Consider the following 15,940-nt stretch of genomic DNA (forward strand, 5'->3'; position numbering starts at 1 on the left):
AGGAATGAACGATTAAGCTGTGAAAGGAAAAAAGGAAAGCCCCCTTAACCATTTCAGCTTCTCTGTCCAGCCTCAGGGTTTAAATGGTAGGCCTTCAGGCTTGCTGTTCGCCATCTCTTTGTGCTCCTTTTCTTCCTATCCATATGAAATTCCATGAAGTTCTTTTCCCAGGAACTTGGGAGGCAGAGAATATACAAAATCTGTTTCATTTATGTTACAGCCCTATCCACCAGGTTTTGTTCTTTTTATGGGCGTTGGTTTTACCCTCAGCCTCTTTGTTATATCTCGGACCTCCAGTGGTTTTGGCAGTGGATTTAGGATTTGTCATAAGTAACGGGTGACTTCCCACTTACAGAGCTATTCAGGAAGACTGGATCTCCTCAGGCCAGGCCCTGTTTTCTCATCGAAGACTAGTGGCCTGGTGCACGTATTCATGCCCATTGAAAGGAAATTAATTAGGAGAAATATTTTAATATCATTATTCGCCCTTTCTCTATAATAGAAGTGTCAGCCATGAAAGAAAATTAGTAAAATGTATATGAAAATAATATATAAATTGATTAACAAATAAATTATAACAACATGATATAACAACAACAAAGACATAATATAAAAACAACAAAAACATGATATAAAAACAACATTGATACAATGACTGATAAATTGATTAAACTTATTCTAATATCTCCCTGTTTTACTCACATTAAGAGTAAAAACACTTTCAGAGTGCTTGACTAATTTCCCTTGTGATGAAGGATTTACAACTTTAACATCACACGCTCTTTGAACTTGAGAGAAAGCAACATACAATTGACCATGTTCAGGTAGACATATTCCTACTCTGTCTAGGGTTTGTCCTTGTGATTTATTAATAGTCATTGCAGCCGCAACCGGTTTGGCTCAGTGGATAGAGCATCAGTCTGCAGACTGAAAGGTCCCAGGTTCCATTCCTGTCAAGGACATTTACCTTGGTTGTAGGCACATCCCCAGTAGGGGTTGTGCAAGAGGCAGCTAGTCAATGTTTCTCTCTCATCGATGTTTCTAGCTCTCTATTCCTCTCCCTTCCTCTCTGTAAAAAAATCAATAAAATATATTTAAATTTTTTTTTAAAATAGTCATTGCAAATGCTGGCATCATCGGAAACTGTCTTTGAATTAATTTAAATGGGAGGCCAGTGTCAGAGGGGACAAATATTGTGCATGTGCAAGTCAATACTTATTTTTAAGTTGCCAGTGTGCATCATATGGTACAGTGGCTGACCAGCCAGACATATGGTCGGTCACTTATCTTTTTATATATAAAGATGCTCAGTTCCAGTGTTTTGTTTTTAACTGATTCATGGATTGTTCTAGCCAAATCACCTGTAGTGTTTGTTAAATATGCAGATTGCCAAACCTCCCCAGGACCTAATGACCCAGCACCTCTGGTCCCGGGCCCCAGGGACCTGCATTATTAGGTTCCCGGATAATTCTTACATGTGGTCAAGTTGGAAGACATACTATTTTGGATAATTTTAGTATTTTAATAAGGGGGTATATTGCACATGTGCGATTCATCACAACCCATTGAGTGATAGAAACAGAACAGCCCTGTGGGCTCCTGCCTGTTTTAGTTGTGTGAGTCATTTGGATGCTGGAGTCTCTCAAGGGTTGCTGAAGGACATTCTTGTGGGCTTTCTGTCTACTCACCCCTTTGTTCCAATAAAGAACACAACTCACTGTGTCACAAAAATTCTTTAGAAGACATTCGGCCTTAGCCTCATACAACCTCTTCACATCCAGAGATCCTTTTATGCTTAGTTTCCAAAATATTTGAGAAAAATGTCACATATGTTCAGAATAATTGTATAACATTTGTGTAGCTCCTACATCACACCACGGCTTTAGTTAGAATGACACTTCAGATGAGATGTCCCTAAAAAAAGCCATCTGAAGTGAAAGGAGTTAGGGCACAGGTTAGACCTAACTTTGAGATCTTGTCAGGTCCATTCTGGACTGGGATTGGGCAAGACTTATAAGTCTACATAAAGCACATTGTTTGAAGAATCAAATGTAAAACTTAAAGGAAAAATAATATTAAGTGACAGAATGATTCTCCAACAGGTTATGCTCATATACCTCAATGAAGCCATATTATTCTTCATTTACACTTATTGTTTCCAAGATGAAAATAAAAAGTGAATTTGCAAATATTGCCCCTAACACAGAGCCTTCTTTTAGATATAGCCTGATGGTGGTAGAATATACTTTTAATCTCCATTTCACAGTTTTTATTCCAATGGAAACAGAATTTAATTCTTATTGTTATTTACAAATTATATTGACAGTGAAATTCATGCATTCTGAGCTTCAGTAATAATGTGTCTTTTTCTAATCTACCACAAAGGCAATCTGTAGCCACCAGGACGGTTGCTTGCTTCGGTGGTTTCTGTTCCCAGCACATGTTACTATGTTTTTGCAATGGAACATTTGCTGTAGGGGACAGAACATTGAGCATCAAGGATACTAACCAATAACAAAATAAATTGTCTGCAAATAATGAAGTAGCGCGCTTTGACATAACATTTCTAGTTTTCAGTCTAGTAGTTCATCTCCCAGGCCTTCCTCTCGGTTTGTATTTGATTTGAGGAGAAAGAGCCAGGATTTATTTGTTTAGGAAGTAGATGCAAGAGTCTAAAAATGAACCAGGTCCTAATTCTCCCCCCACCCAGTGGCTCTTATAACAACACGGTGGGGGACCAGCAGGGGAACCTATTTGAAATGCTATCTCTTCTTAGGAGGAAATTTTCTGCAATATGAGTATTTTATCCTATTAAGTATTTCTTAAATTAAATTAAAGAGCACAGAATACTTTAAGTTGGAAAATAGTTTCTCTCTCTCTCTTTTTTTTTTTTTAACATCTTGGTGGAAAATAGTTACTTGAATACTAGTTAGTGTGCTGTCATTAAAAAAAATGCATACATACTTTTCCTCTCAAATTCAGTTTCTTTTATTATTTCACTTTTGAAAGCAAGAGAAATAAATTTTTATTTTTTTATTCCCTCCATGGGTTTTAAATGTTGAGTTCATAAGATTAATAATCTCTTAGAAAAGCAAGAGAGCATAAGCCAAAATTATAATTCAAAACAAGGACGATAAATAAATTTTTTTTTAAAAAATAAAAAGCCTCTTAAAACCTCACGAAGACAGTCAAAATTGTGAAAAGACATCAACTGGAAGTAATTTAAATGACGCAGTTTTATTGCTGTCTCAGAATGACCTTGAGAAAATATTTCTCCAAATGAACTCTCTATTAAAGAATTCTTTTAGGCAGGGTCTTGAGGAATAAATGGTCTTGAAGTGAATTGTTTTCTTTGATGCTGCTATTTTCTTGCAAATTCCAAAGGACAGAATCTTTGGTTTTAACTTAAGATAATGAAAGTAATTTTCCTTTGAGAACTCGGTTTTTGGCGGGATTGTAAAGCCTGTCTGCAGGTGAGATTTAATTTAATCCTTTGAGTACTTAAGAAGCATTCTTTAGACAGTGGCCAAAAAACTGACACGATTAGCACTTTGTTTATTGGCAGTGTGTGGTCAAGAAAAGGCTTTTATTCTGAAGAGCTTAATGATTTTTTTTTTTTTTTTAGTGATCTTAATGGCAATTTTTAAATTACTAAAGTATACATTATTTAAATGGTCAAAGATTAGATGCTGTGCTTAAAATTTCAAATTAGCTGCAATTGAAATGCAGTGTAGGAATTAAGTAGCAACAAAACAAGTATGAAAGACAGGTAGTGACTTGCTAACTCAGTTTCAAGTTTAAAACAGAATCAGGGAGTGAAAAAATAAATGTGTAAATATTAAAAGAAAATACATAAACAAAATCTGCAGAAGATCATTTGTATCTGAGCATCAGAATCATCTAGATGCGGTTTTCATGAAATTTTAAAGATGTTATAAGATTTTTTTTCTGTTTGTCTTATTATTTCTTTTTAATTCTTCTTTTCTATAGTGTTTTGTGTGTTCCAATAAGCAAACCAACTTTTCTGATGCCAGATATATTGGAATAAGTAAACATGTCTATAATAATGAAAAGTGTGTACATGCTTGAATTTTTTAATTTAATTTATTGGGGTGACATTGATTATATGTAAAATTGTGTAGGTGTCAGGTGTACATTCCTATAATACATCATCTGTATATTGTATTGTGTGTTCACCATCCCAAGTCAAGTCTCCTTCCATCACCATTTATCTCCCCCCATCCTCTTCTACCTCCCTCTACCCCCCTTTCCCCCTGGTAATCACTATACTGTTGTCTATATGTTTTTACTTAATCCCTTCACCTTTTTCACCCAGCCCTCCCAATCCCTGTATTGTTGAAACTTGATACAAAAACTATGTAAGATATCTGAAATCTGAAAGCTATGACTTTCAGATAAAATCAGTGCCATAAAAATCATTTAATTATTTACTGTTCAGTGTGTGCACAAATGTTTATTTGTTGCATATAGTGATTTCCTTGTGTGTACATTGCTATTTTTTGGTTATTTTGGGGAGTTCAAAATATGGCAATTGAAATTTTTTTGAATTTATATATTTGGTGGGTTTTTAGTTTTTTATGCAAAAAAATAAAAGTAAAATCATCTTTCTGACTATCAAGATAGTCAGCAGAAATGAGTTTGTCTGACACTAGGAGTTTTCCCCATTAGGGGGATCCAGACCTCTTCCCTCCTGCCCCCTATCCTGTCTGTATGCTTATCCATGGTTAGCAAGCCATGAAGATCTTGTCTACAACAACCGCTTGTTAATATTTTTACATCATGAGAATTCTACAATTATCATTGGACATTTTCAGGATGTTCTATTTTATAACAATTTGGGGATGTTTTGAATTTGCTGCCTATTCATTTTATGTCTAAAGGAAAAATTACACAAAATTCCATACTATTTGGGAACATGCTGTCTTGGTTAGGGCTTGGATTATATTTTAAAATTAGTTTTAAAAGAAAGGAAATCATATAAATGTTCTGGAATTCAGATAAGCACCAAGCTTGGGAAGCAGGCACTTTTAGTTTAGAGTGCTTATCCATTGGGGTCAGACTGCCTATGATAAAAGAGCATTCTAGACTTTTAAGTGTTGATTATGCACTTGGGGGAGCCGTTTCCTTTCCTGCCCTACTTCTCCCCTCATCCCCACCCCCATCCATTTGAACTTGGACTTTGGTAGAATTTGCAGAGTGCAGTGTCTCAAATATTCCACAGGGTGTCATGATGTGGTTGGTTGTTCTCTGAAGGACTGTCTGTTGGAATGTAATTTGAGCCGAGGCTCAAGCAGTATTTCAAAGGGTCCTTTCATTTTGCTTACAGTCAAGGTATGTTTAGTGAGGGCCTACTATGTGCCAGCTTCATAATAGGACATGCAGATCTTAGTGGTGTCACGCCAGTTCTGTCTTTATTTTGTGTTCTGTACTGTGTTTCCCTGAAAATAAGACATCCTCTGAAAATAAGACCCACTTACAGGTTTCCTTCTGAGTTAAATATAAGGCATTTCCCCCCTGCCCCCCCCCCCGAAAACAAGGCCCCCCCTAGGCTAAACATGAGAGATTTGGTCTACTGATTCTGAAAGAAATGGAGTCACAAGAAATTCACCAGGAAATTCAGGAATTGGATTTTTATGATGATGTTCCAGAAGATGATGACATGATTGTCATTGAATAAATGAGTAAATTCTTGAAACTGTAAGATTCACAGTTTGTCTGGTTTGTGTTGACAACTACCATACTACCATACCGTATATAGGTAATAAATTTCCTTTATTTTCATTTAACAATAAATGTGTACCGTATTCTTCTTCATGGAAAAATAAGACATCCCCTGAAAATAAGACCTAGCGCATCTTTGGGAGCAAAAAGTAATATAAGACACTGTCTTATTTTCGGGGAAACAGGGTAGTTTGTATCTACCAACACAGAGTTTGCTTGAGTTTGTTTGCCATGTACCTTCATACTACTTTGGAGTGAATCTCAAAAGGAGAAGCGAGACTTGGAAACTATTCAACCACCCAACTCTACTCTGATTCTCTTCCTCCATTCTCTGGTGGGAACAGAGACCCAGGTGTGCTGGTGCCTGCGGGGCTGAGTAGCTCAGGGGAGGCCTCAGTGCAGGGCTGGGGGGGATCTCTGGAGTCAGACAGTCTGACTCTGAATCCTCCCGCCACCACTAGTTTTGTGAGTCACTTAAAGCTATTTGCTTCTTTTCATTTTATGTCAGGATGGGATTTCGAAAACAAATTAAACAGGCTATTTCTAAGAAACACTGTGTGCCTTCCAATCACGGGAGAAGACAGAGCAGCCTCCACCTGCTCCTTCTCTCTAAATACAATTTAATTCAGGTTCTCTAGAGCTACTTCAATGGACAATCATACAAGGACTCTGACGGGTGGGAAGGAAAAGGAGAACTCACGAGGGGGCCTCAGGAATTGATGAGCACTTTGGCAAGTTTTCTGGGTTTTCTTCTCATCTCCCACATACTCAGGATTGGGGCTGGATAGCCCTGCAGCCCTGAGCTGTCCTTAGAAATAGGGCATGAGGGAAAGAGGAAGAGGGAGGGCAGAGGAAGGGAAGGTAAAAGGGAATGAGGAAGAGAAGGGGCTGCTTGCTCTCCAGGCCTAAGGACTGGGAAAGGAAAAGCCTGCTAGGACTTCACAGTGGCCAAGTCTGCTCATGACAGCTTTGCTAGCCAACCCATCCCCCTTCTCCTATCTCCCAGCAGCAGTGGGCTCCAGCTGCCCATAGCAGCTTCCTCAGCAGCACCAGGACAGGCCCAGCTCCCCACAGTCCCAAGCCCCTGGAGCAGCAGCCTTTCTGCACCTAGCAGAGTGTCAGCAAACTAGGGAGGTCAGCCAGAACTACGTACTGAACTGCAGCAGGGCGACCGACTGCTACAATAGATAGAGATGTAAATAGGAAAACAAAACAAGCCTTCTAACATAGATCCCAAATGTCCAGCTTATAATTGAAAACACTTGTCATAGCAAGAACCAGAAGAATTACCATGTGAATGAGAAAAGACAACTAATGCCAACACCAAGATGAATCAGATATTAGTTTTCTGACAAAAAAAAAATGTATAGCGATTATTATAAAATAGATTCAACAAGTAATTACAAATTCCCTTGAAAGAAATTGGAAATCCGCACTGGAAGGATTCCATAGGGTGGGAATGACAGAAGATAGAATCAGTGGACTAAGGACAGATCAATGGAACTTACTCAAGCAGAGCAATAGAGGGAACGTGGACTGGAAAATAAATGAACAGAGCTCAAGGACCTGTGGGACAATAGCAAAATACCTAACATATCGTCAGAGTTCCAGAAGGAGAGGAGAAAGAATAAAGGACTGAAAAGTATTTGAAATAGCTATAGCTGTAAACTTCCAAAATTGGCAAGCAATATAAACTTACAGATTCAAAAAGAGGAGTGTATCCCAGCTAGGATAAATCCGAAGAAATTGATGCCAAGACACATCATAATCAAACCTCTAAAAACAAAAAAACTGAAATAAAAATCTGAAAGCAGCTAGAGAGAAACTACTCAATATTTATAGGAGAATGAATACCAATTCAAATAGCAGTGGATTTTTCATCTGAAACCATTGATGCCAGACGATTTGGCACATTTTTCAGAAAGAAAAAGATTGTCAGCCAGAGCTCTCTAGCTGGTGAAAGTATCTCTCAGGAGTTAAGAAGAAATAAAGACATTTTCAGGCAAAGGGAAACCAAGAGTATTTGTCACAAGGACATCTGTCCTAAAGGAGGATTAAAAAAAGTTCTCTAAGCAGAAAGGAAATTCTAACAGAAGAATTAGAACTCCAGAAACGAAAAAAAGAATAGTGGAATGGAAAAAAAAATGTGGCTAAATATAATATATTGTATCTTTATTCTTGTAAGTTTTTTAAATCATAGTTGATGGTTGAAGCAAAAATCATAACAGTTTGTTTTGTGGTGCTCAATGTATGTAGAGGAAATAATGGACAATTGTATGGAAAAGGGGAAAAGCTATGAAGATCTTAAAGGAAGTTCAATTTCAATACACCATTTGGATTGCTAAGGTATTTATAGCATTAGGTTGTGATATGCTGCATATGTAAACTCTATTGTACACAGCAATTGCTAAAAAAATGTAAAACTTAATAAACAAAGAGAAAATCTTAAAAATATTTCAAGTAAGCCTCAGGAATGTAAGAGAAATGGAGGAGCAAACAACAGAGGAAATAAACAGAAAATTACTAGACCTCATATAGCTGTATATAAAGTTACATATATACAGCTATATAAGGTCTATAAGAAGTTCACTTCAAACACACTGACATAGGATGAAAGTAAAAATAAAAAATAAAGTGTCACATTTACATTAATTTAAAAAAGGAGTGGCTAAGTTAATATGAGATAAGGTAGTCTTCATAGCAAAGAAAATTACTAGAGACAATGGGTGACATTATGACATAATAAAGGAAGCAATCCACCAGGATGACATAGCAATCCTGAATGTGTATGGAGCAAACAAAAGAGCTTCAAAATATATGAGATACAAATTGATAGAACTGAAAGGAGATATAGACAAAAAATTATAGTTTGGGACTTCACCACTGCAAAATCGGTAATTGATAAACAAATTACAGAAAATTAGCAAAGATACAGAAAAAATGAATTCTTACCAACTAATAAGAGCTAATTGACATTTATAGAATACTCCACCCAACAATTGCAGACTACATTTATTTCAAGTGGACATGTAGCATTTACCAAGATAGGTCATACTCTGGGTTGTAAAACAAACCTCAACATATTTAGAAGAATTGAATTCCTAGAATATCTTCTATGACCATAATGAAATCAAACTAGAAAGCAATAATAGAAAGACATAAGAATCTAGAAATAATTCATGGTTCAAAGAAACTACATAATCCATGTTTTGAAGTACCAAAGGAAAACTATACATGTAACTGAGTGGAAATGAAAATACAATATCAAAATGTTGGGGATGCAGCTATAGCAATGTTGACAGGAAAGTTTATAGCATCAAATGTTTATATTGGAAAAGAGGAAAGATCACAAATGAATAATCAAAGTTCTTACCTCAATAAACAAAAAAAAAAAGGAAAAAGAAAATGAATCTAAAGCAAGTAAATAATAAAAATAAAGCAGAAATACATAAAATTAAAAACATAAATAATAAAAAAAACTCAATAAGATTAAAAACTGCTGTTTTGGAGAGAAAAATCAGCAAAATTGATAAACCAGTAGCAACACTGACAAAGATAAAATAAAATATAAATCCCCACTATCAGAAATAGGAGATACTATGATTCCATAGTCATTGGCAAGTAGGCGTATATTACAGACAACTTTATACTCATACATTTGACAGTTTTAGAAATGGCATAATTTCTCAGCAATCCAGAAATTATACTATCAAAACTCAAAAAAGATGAAATAAAGAACTTGAATAGTTTTATACCCATTAAATGAATTGAATGTCTAATTAAAAGTTCTTGAAAAAGCAACTTCTAAGCTAGATAGCTTCACTGGAGATCATTGCCAAACAGAATTAACACTAATTTTACTCAGTCTTATACTGAAAAGAGAAGAGGGAATATTTTCCAGCTAATTTTTGAGACCTGGATATCTTCTATATTAATAATAGAAAAAGACAATTCAAAACAACAACCCACAAACCCCCAGTATTGACCACTATCTCTCATGAACTGAGATAACAAAAATTCTCAACAAAATAATAGAAATCAAAAGCAAACATCTATTAAAATAATAATATATACTATGATAAAGTGAGCTTTATCCCAGGTATGCAAGGCTGGTTCAACATTCAAAAGTTATAATCATTATAATCCAATATATGAACAGGTTAAAAAAATATATGGTCATATTAACATAGAAAAAGCATTTTACAAAATTCAACACCTATTCATGATAAAAAAAAAAATCTTAGCAAGTTAGGAATAGAGGGAAACCACATCAACTTGATAAAGGATATCTGCAAGAAAATTTATACCTAATATCTATCGTTCATCATTAAGACTAAATATGTTTCCCCTAAGTTTAGGACAAAGGCAAGGATATCTACTCTCATCACTTTTATGCAACATGCACTCCAAAGTTTTCTCCTTTTTTGCAGATGACATGATTGTCTACAAGAAAATCCCATGGTATAATTGTATGGGAAAAACAGAAAAACCTTCCTATAATGAATAAATGAGTTCAGTAAATTCTCAAGATACAAGCTCACTCACAAAAATTAACTCTATCTCTACAATGAATATGTAGAGGCTAAAATTATAAAACCAAAGTACCAAAGCATGTACAGCATCTTTATTCTGAGATTTACAAAATATTAATGAAAGAAAGCAGAAAAGACTTAAGCAAATTGAAATGTACTGTAATCATGGTTTGGAAGACTCAACATAGTAAAGGTGTCAACTCTAAAAAAATTGACTAGGTTTAATGAAGTTCCAATCAAAATTTTGACAAAGGTTTTTATTTACATAGACAAGCTTATTATAATTTTTTGAGGGGAGGGGAGGAAAAGCACAAGTCCAAGTTTAACTAAAACAATCTTTTTTAAAAAAAGAGAGATATTAAGATGGTATGTACCGTATCACTATACTCGTATTAACCTTTATATCTACCATAAGCAAGACAGTGTGGTATTCTTAGAGAGATAGAAACATGGATTAATAGAAAAAGTGGAGAATTCAGGAGCACACTCATGCAAATATGCCTAATTGATTATTTTGAATATTGTCCTAAACTTCACACCTAATGGAAATGAACTCAAAGTGGATCATGGACTTAAATGTAAAACAGAAAACCATACACTTATTAGAAAAAAATATAGGTTAAAATCTTCAGTATCTAGGGCTTGATAACAATTTCATAGAATGGACATAAAAAGCATGACCCACAAAGCAAAGGATGATAAACTGGACTTTCTCTGCTGTGAAATATCCTGTTAAAAGGATAAAAGACAAGCTACAGTCTGGGAAATAATACAGAAAATAATTGTAAGTCTTATATCTGACAAGGAATTGGTATCTGGAACATATAAAGATCTGTCAAAAGTCAGCAGTAAAAACATCCAATGAAAATGTGCAAAGGACATGAGCAAATTTACTGAAGAGGATCTACAGATGGCAACTAAGTATATGAATAGATGCTTACAATCACTAGTCATTAGAGAAATCCAAAGGAAACTACAGTGATATGTGGCATTCCTAACATAAAAAATAGTGACAATACCAGAAGGCAGATAATGTAGGGAGACCAACACATTCACACATAGAGGGCGAGAATGTAAAATGGTGTGGCCACTCTGGAGAAGTTTGGCAGTTTCTTATACAACTAAAATTGCTCGATTCCCACATGACCAGGCAGTGGCTCTCTGGCATTATCCCAGAAAAATGAAGACTTGCATTTATAGAAAAAACTTCAATGTGAATGTACGTAGTAGCTGATTTGTAATAGCCCCAACTCGAAACAACATTATGCTTTAATAGGTGAATCATTCAACAAACTGGAATATCCACATCATAGATTATTACTTAGCAACGAAGAGGATGGATTTCCAGAGAACCGTGCTGAAAGCCAGTCCCACAGGTCATTTATGTAACATTTGTGGGATAACAACATTATAGAAATGGAGGACAGAGTCATGGCTGCCGGAGATTGGGGATGGGGCAGAGGCTGGGGATGAGTGGGTGCAGTGAAAAAAAGGGCAGCACAGGGCATCTGTGTGGTGATGGGATTGTTCTCTGCCTTGGCTTTGCTGGTTCTATACTTGAGATACACCTGTGCAGAACCAAATGCAGACTAGATAGATGGATGTGGTGATGACTACACAACATGAAGGTACTGATATTACTGATCTGGATATTAAAAATGGTTAAAACGGTGAATTTTGTTATGTGTCTTTTACCACAATTAAAAAAAAAAAGAGAATAGGAAGGTATTTCAGAAGCTTTGAGAGATTAGTAGGTCTACATATTTGTGCTTTCCAAGCAATCTATTTTTTTTTTAATTTCTAATCTGTCATGTAACAATATGTGGTCCTACTGTGTATGATCACTGTGTGGTTCTGGCCATATATGACACATGTGTTCAAAAACATCTCACCTGGTCTATATATTGCTCAAAGTAAGAAGTCCATCCCCATGATCTTGAATATTCAGACACTCTCTCTGTCTGTAATAATTTTCTTATCACAGTCTGGTAACAAAGGGTTGCATGAACCATATTTGGCTAAATGTCTGAATCAAAGCTTAGATGTATAACACTATGAGAGCTTCATAGAGATATAGTTCAGAATACCATTTTTTTCCTTGTAAAAGATGCTCCTTTTGCCCCCTTAAATCATTAGACTGAAAATTGAGGGGAGTCTTATACATGGAAATCAGCCAAGGAGGGAGCCTCATGGGTGTGTAGCTGCCCATACCTTGTCAAATGGGCTTCCTCCAATCACAAGTCTATTGTTACTGACATCAGCTAATGTCCTAATTGGAGGTGGAGGTGGAGAGTGTTTAGATGCAACAGGGGTGGAGTGTTTTGAGCCCATAAAAATGTCAAAAAATAAAAAGATAAATACCAGTAAAGCGACTGTCTTACTCAGCAAAATTCAAACTGAATGTAGTCAGCTATGCAGAAGAGCATGGAAGTAGAGCTGCAAAGAGACAAGTTGGACCTCCTCCCACTGTGGGATCAGACAGTGGAGAAAACAGGAAGAACAACTCCCTAAGATGTCAAAAAAAAGAAGAAGGCCAGAAGAGGAAAACCAGCAAAATATTTAAAATATTGATTTCTTAATTTTGGATTGGAAAAGTGGGGCTTGTCTTATACACGGGAAAATACGGCAATTCCTCCTGGGTGGTTAGTTTGTGGGTTCAGGAGCTAACACAGGGGCGCTCCCCCACTGTTGTGGGTATGGGTCAGTTTTTGGCTATCTCTACTTGCACTTCCCCCTGAGCTTATGAAAGGGGCTCTCATGCTGGACTTGAAAATGGCAACATGTGGTTGCTCAGATTCCTTTGCAGATGGGCTCTGTGCCTTAACTACATTCTGTCCCTTAGGTGTATGTGCCCCAGAGTGCTTGGGAGGTTGGGAGTGCGAGTGACTCTGCTGCAGCGATTGCAAGGTCATGGGCTGCATGACTGCAGGGCTGGGGGTGGTGTCCATTGTCAGTGACAGCTGGGTTTGTGCTCAGTTTCTGATATTCAGTGACTGAAGCCACAGTGTCTGCATTAGCATTTGCATCAAAACTTTGGGCATCATTCTGGGCTTTTCCCCCTCACCCTGGCTTCCCAGCCTCCTGTTTACTATGTTCAGGGCAGATGTAGGAAAGTGTAAAAAAGAACATTGAATTCATTAGTCACACCATTACTTAAAAAAATAGCATGGTAGTGATTTTCTTTTGTGTATGTATTTTTTCTACGTAAAAACTTTTTTTTTTTTTAACAAACATGTTATTTTACATTCTGCTTCCTTCTTCCCTCCTTTGCATTCTACTATTTCTGTTTAGTGGCATTTGTATGCAAATGTGATTTTAAATATGTGCATAATGCCTTAAATGTACCAACAATCTGTAATTGTTAGTAACTTGGACAATTTAATTTTAAGTAGGCATTTGTTGTTTACATAATTATTTATTATTTACTTTTGTATGTAATGTTATTTTTATATACAAATATCAGCTAAAGATAACCCATAATCTCACCAGTCAGATAATCTCAGTTGGCATTAAAGATTAATAAAACCCACATGGTTAGGAAATTCAAGCCGAAAACTATAGAGGTGCATGAGAATGAGAAACAGAAACTCCCTTCTATTTTCTGGACCCTAGATCTACATCTTCTATATAAAGTTAAGTACTGTAAAGTTTCTTTTGTTTCTTTCCCCCGAAAAAAAAAAATGTTTCAATTTCAGTAGCTACATAACTGTGTACTTAAAGATATTTATTTATTTATTTATTTATTTACACAGAGACTGTATTTTCCACACTGTTCGGCACTGTGTGCTTCTCTATTGAGATCATTCTTGGAGTCTTTGTGCATCATTGCTTATAGCTGTGTGCCCCTTGCTCTACAAATTCCGGAGCTGTCACTCAGGCTGGCTTACGACATCGTTGGCTCTTCTGTTGGTTCTTAGGTGTGAGATAAATAGATATGCCAGTTGTGTGTCCCAGGTCTCACCAGCCCACATTTCTTCAACTCTTACCTCCCACCTCCGGGAGGACCTCTAATCCTCAACCTCCTTTGTTTTTCTGGTAATTTTGGGGGAGGCCCCAGGGTTCCCACAGAGGCTCACAGCCAGACTCCATTAGCCTGTGTTTCCAGTGCTGGAAGCCCCTTGAAATCTGGGCCTCCCCCTGCCCCAGGGCTGCTGTCCTGAGAGAAGGTCCCTCCACCCTGTCTGGGGCACTGCCTTGCAGGTTGGACAAGGTGTGTCTAATAGATTTGCTCAGAACCACCATGGATTTGCACATACATGCTTACACACATGTATCTGTGGGGATGTGTGTACTCCAAACAGTAACATGCACTGTGGGAAGAGTCAGGCCGCTTGGTTGCTGGCTTCTTCTCTATAGCAACCATCAGTTTGACATGTAACTGTCCATATTTGTGCTCACTCAGATATTTGCTTGTGGTGCATAACTCTGAGCATTTGTCTGGCATGGAGGAAGTCTCTGTTTTGACTGCAGATGATGATGCCTTTTTCCTGTTTTCTGTAGAGGGACAGTTATTCTCTCAGTGATGGCTAGATAGGGACACATTGCATTTAAAAAATATATATATTTTATTGATTTTTTACAGAGAGGAAGAGAGAGGGATAGAGAGTTAGAAACATCGACGAGAGAGGAACACCGATCAGCTGCCTCCTGCACACCCCCGACTGGGGATGTGCCCACAACCCAAGGTACATGCCCTTGACCGGAATCGAACCTGGGACCTTTCAGTACGCAGACCAATGCTCTATCCACTAGGCCAAACCGGTTTCAGCCACATTGCATTTTGATAAAGAAGAAGCTTAATTATTTTATCTGTAACCTGAGTTTCCAGGATATGTGTCTCAAGGTGGAAAACATGTCTTAGTAAAGATACATTGGCAAAAGGAAAAAAGAAAAAAAAAAAAAGAAGAAAGGAAGGGAGAAAGGAATATATTGTAGGAAGGATTGAAGGGAGAATGGAAGGAGAGAAAGTCCATTTCTGCTCTCCCACTACCCTGTAACCATTGGAAAAGTTTGCCAAGTCTCCCCCTGCAGGCTGAGAGTCAGCGGCATCACTGTCTTTGTTTTCGGAACCATTTTGATGCTGCTACTGCCGCCACCTCCGCAGTCACCTTCTCTGCCTCCTAATTGCTGCGAGGAAGGTCGTTATGCGTAGTGCCATTCCAGATTCATGCTAAACGGATCAAGTAATCCAAAAATTTGTTTGAGTCACACATTGTGAGACATGCCTTTGGAATGATTTCCTGAGAAAGCCTGGGTGTGCAGAACACAAATATTTTGAATGGACTTATCTGAGAGTTGTACTGCTATTTTTCCTTGTCATTTTAAAACCCTTAATACGAATAAATTGTTTGTACAGTGGAGTTTTTTTTTTTTTTTCCTTTTTAATCCTGAGATAAGAAATACATGGTTTGAAAGCAGAGAATAAAAGCATGAATGATAATGCTCCCGATGCCCGCTGCACGGTCCTGGCTGCTGCTCCCGGGCAGGCAGGCGTTATAGCCGGCTCTTCGGCGTGTTTATTTCAGGCTGCAGATAGTGGATGAAAGTGCCTGGTAGGTTGCCAGCACATGACTTAGTTGCCAAATGGAGTGTTTAGTACTTGTTACATTTGATTTATATCACAAGTTCCTCCCATTAACAGTCTACTGGTGATAACCTACTTGGCT

The 15,940-nt window shown here is 37.2% G+C and overlaps 1 protein-coding gene across 6 annotated transcripts in view; it reads left to right on the forward strand.

Moving 5' to 3' along the window:
• ERC2 (ELKS/RAB6-interacting/CAST family member 2) overlaps nt 1-15,940 on the forward strand; it is an 876,217-nt gene that overhangs the window by 383,462 nt on the left and 476,815 nt on the right. The window lies entirely within an intron of this gene.

The sequence above is a fragment of the Pipistrellus kuhlii genome, unplaced genomic scaffold, assembly GCF_014108245.1.
Source record: "Pipistrellus kuhlii isolate mPipKuh1 unplaced genomic scaffold, mPipKuh1.p scaffold_m20_p_11, whole genome shotgun sequence".
Lineage (NCBI taxonomy): Eukaryota > Metazoa > Chordata > Mammalia > Chiroptera > Vespertilionidae > Pipistrellus > Pipistrellus kuhlii.